This window comes from Mercurialis annua, linkage group LG2 (genome assembly GCF_937616625.2).
Source record: "Mercurialis annua linkage group LG2, ddMerAnnu1.2, whole genome shotgun sequence".
Classification (NCBI taxonomy): Eukaryota; Viridiplantae; Streptophyta; class Magnoliopsida; order Malpighiales; family Euphorbiaceae; genus Mercurialis; species Mercurialis annua.
Genome location: NC_065571.1, coordinates 11,121,575 through 11,125,872, shown reverse-complemented (window position 1 = coordinate 11,125,872; position 4,298 = coordinate 11,121,575).

Sequence of the window (4,298 nt, the reverse complement as noted above, 5' to 3'; positions counted from 1 at the left end):
TTAATAGAGCTACATTAATTTTTTTATATAATTTAAGACAAAAAAAATACTATCTTAATATGTGCAATTGTTTTTAAATGGACAATTAAGAAAACAAAAAGAGTATAAATTAAAATTGTTATAGACAAGTTTTTTTTCTTTACAAATATCCAAAATTATAAATTACTAGTACTATTTTCAAAGTAGGAATTACTAGGACTGGAATAAATTGCTAATTAAGTTTGAAAAAAACATCATGCTTTTTTCTTGAGAAAAAAGTCATCATTCTTTTAATGCATGTCCATTTCTCCTTTTTTCCCAATAAAAGATGTCTAATCTTATTGAAATAAATTTTTTATTCTATTCCAATTAATTTCTTGAGTTTGATAAAATTGGAAAATAAAAATCAGTTTACACATCCACATATCTCAACTAGGCTAACACTGTTGGCATCATACTTTTAATGACGTAAAGTTAAATTAAATAGATTAAAAAACTTATAAAATTAAAGTATAAGTGGAAAACTCTAAAATACTACGATCCTACTGTTAAAATTATTATAAGAAATTTCATAAATAAAAATCTGAAACTGAATTCCACGAAGAAGAATAGAGGTAGCCACACCATATTTAAAAAGAATATCAGCAATAACGTTTCCTTCTCGTAAGATATACGAGGCGTTAAAATACATTTTAGGTGTATATTTCAAATACTACAACTAAATTACGACGACTTCATAAGGAATAAAAATAAAAGAAAAAGCTTACTTTGAGATTCGCCGCATATATTATAATTCACAATTTAATATATCTTATTTGAAAGTTAAAATAAATGGCCCTTCGCTTTCAATTATGTAAACAATTGGAGGTTTTAAATAGTTTTTTTTTGTGTTTTCGCCATTAAATGCAATGGAAAGACAAAAATACCCTTTTACAGTAAAAGGCGTCATTTTACGATGCAAAAAAAAGATCCGAAAAGATCCAACATCCAACGAACGGAGGTGGGTTCGCCTAAGATGAATCTTGACGGGTCTGTCTGGGTTCGTCCGAGTCTATAACAAACCCATTGTTTCAGACACAAAAAAATTGTCTAAGAATGTCAATTTGCCTAGGTAGGGATAGCGGTGGTAGGGGTGTCAAAATAGGTTATGACACGATAACACGATTCGCCTAACCCGTAAGTTTGGCGAATCCGGGTTGAGGCTTAGCGGGTTCGTGTCGAAAATTTGTCAACCGTTTATGACACGAAATAAATGGGTCGTGTCACGGGTTGACTCGCAAACCCATCTAACCCACCTAACCCGTTTACAAATTATATTATTTATAATAATATAAAAATAAAATAGTTATAAATATAAAAAATAAAAATAAAATTATTAAATTAATTATATTAGTATATAAATAAAGTCAATTATACTAAAATTTTATAATTTGAATATTAATTGATAAATTTGAGGTTAAAATTATATTTATATAATTTAAAATATTCGTCAATGTTAAGTGGGTCGTATTAGTCGTGTCGTGTTAGCCGTGTAATTGTGTTAATCGTGTTACCCGTTTATCTTAACGTGTTAATCTTGTCGTGTCGTGTCACTCGTTTAAAATTCGTGTCGTGTCACTCGTTTAAAATTCGTGTCGTGTTAGGGTTGGAAATTTTGACACGATTAGTTAAATGGGTCGTGTTCGTGTTTGACCCTAATCGTGTCAACAGAGTGGGTCGACACGACACGAACACGATCCGCCAACCCATTTTAACACCCCTAAGCGGCGGCACATGGAGGTGGTGGAAGGGGCTGTTTTTGGCAGAAGAAAAAAATAAAAAGTGGGAGAGAAGAATATTGAAAGGGAAATAATGCAATTTGGTCCCTGGTTTCTATTTAAACTTTAATATGATTCAAGAGTTCTTTTGAATTGAAATTTTTCATCTAAATTTTGACTAATTGTTTTTCTTTTACTATGTAATGAAATGGACAAAAAATTAACAAATCCCAGATCATTATCGGAATTGAAAGTTAAGTGCTATTTATTTTGATTTTCAAGATATCAAACCAGTAATTATGTACATACAGAGACTTCATAGTAATATGCTCAAAATAAAATAATCAACGCTCGCATTCAAACTATAACTGCTTTCATACTGTAACTTTAAGTTCTGCAATGTAAGAAAATGAGTTTTGAAAACTCAATACAAAGAAGTCGTACTGAGAACCAGCTGAAGTGCGAAAAATGCCACCAGCCCATGTCTCTCTCAGAGCCTCCTGGCATTGTCATCGGGTTTGCTTTGATCCACCAAGAAAATATACCGAAAAACCTCTGATACTATATCGGAAAAAACACCAAATAAAATTTAGGATACACCTAAAAACACTCATATATATATAGTCAAAAAGTCAATGGTTTACTAGTGAATATACCATGTGTCGATCCCGTATAGATCGCATGTAGACTGCCATTGACTGAAAAATTTCCGGCCACATACCGGCTACCGGCCATCAAACTCTGACGGTGTAAATATTTTTAATATGTTTTTTTATGTTGTGAGTATCTTTTTTAAATGCAGTGTTTTAATAAATAAATAAAAAAGGCTAATAGGCTGAGTACTACTGATCTTTATTTTTTTTCAATAGCACCCTAATCTTGTAAAACAATCAATTTTATCTTATTTCGTATTTATGACTTTCAATAGCACCCTCAATTGAAAAAATGAGATGATTTTGTTACTATAAGGATGAAAATATTCAAATCAACTAAATTTAAGGGTCAAATTATACTTTTTTCTACTTGGACTGTAATACCCCTAATTTTCAAAATATGGAATTTTTGAAAATGCGGTGAATCGGAAATTAGCGGCGGTAGAGTACCGGCTTAGAAATTAATTTTCGGTGTTTAAATGCATGTGATTGATTTATTTGCGATGTTAGATTAAATATTTAAATGTTTACGTGTGCATGGCTACGTAAATCGGTTTATTGTGCATGGGTGGCATTTTTGTAATTTTCGGCCTTAAATGATAAAACCGATTTAAAATTATTAAAACATTAAAAAAATAAATTATAAATATAATTGTTCGAGATTTGATTTTCCGAGAACTTAAAATTTTACCGGAAACGGATTTCGAAAAGGATTTAGTATCTTTCTCGAAAACCGCCTAATGATTGCAAATAGATATTATATAATTTTATGTCTTGTGCTAGACAAATAAAATTAAGAGAAAAGGACACATGGGTGTACAAGTGTCTCACATGCAATGAGTTAGAGTCTTGACCTCCAAGCTAAAAGCCAAACATATCAATTAAACCCCAAAAGAGGAAACCTTTCCTATTCTTCTCTCAAAAGAAAAATTAGCAAAAAAAAATCACTCTCTTCTTCCTCCCATTTTCTGCCGAACCCTAACAAAAATAGGAGTCTCCATTTTCTTTTCTTCTTCAAGTATAAATACATATATATTCAAAAAGGTATTTAATCACTCTTTTTAAGTTTAAATGGTGTAACTTGTGTTCTTGGTGATAAATGTGTGAATATTTAAAACAATTTTCTTACTTGAATAATTTCTTACCAAAAAGAGTTACCTAGCATGATTTTAAAATGGGTTGTGGTTATTTTTCTTAGATAATTTTCGGTTTGATTAAAGATATGATTTTTAAAGATCAAAATCTACATGCAATGGTACATTTGAGCTAACAAAGATGATCAAAAACTTGGGTAAGAGTTGTTTAAAAAAAAATCAAAGTATTTTTCATACTTAAGAGTAAATTCAAGATCAAAATCTATTTAACCTAGGCCAAATATTTTTGGTGGCCATTGCTAAGCTTTGAACTTGAAAAGTTTGTATATTTCTTTCATTTGATAAAATTTCATGTGTGATTGAAAAGTTTGATTCTTTTAGAAATATGTTTTAAAATGATCAAAATTATGGGTATGGTTTGATTATAATAAATTTTGCTTCTTTAGCTAAAAATCAAAATAAATAAAGGGTAGTTAATATTTTCGGAAATTATAAAACTTTTCTTAAGGTTATGTTGTATATAATTTGGGTATTTTAAATTTTGTAGAAACCGAAAATATTAAGATAAAAATAAAACAAGTTTAATTATGAAATGATTAAATTTTGAGAATTTAAAAGGGGATACCGAAATATATGGGTTAAAAATGTGTGAAAAATGATTGGAAGTTTTAAATAGAAATTGTTTGATATTTTGTTGATTTTTGCCGAAATATATATGTGTGATTTTTATGATTATTGTTTTATGATTTATAGAAATTTTCATGTTATATGTGTTGTTTTAGATGAGAAATTAAAATGTGATTCATGGTAGAAAT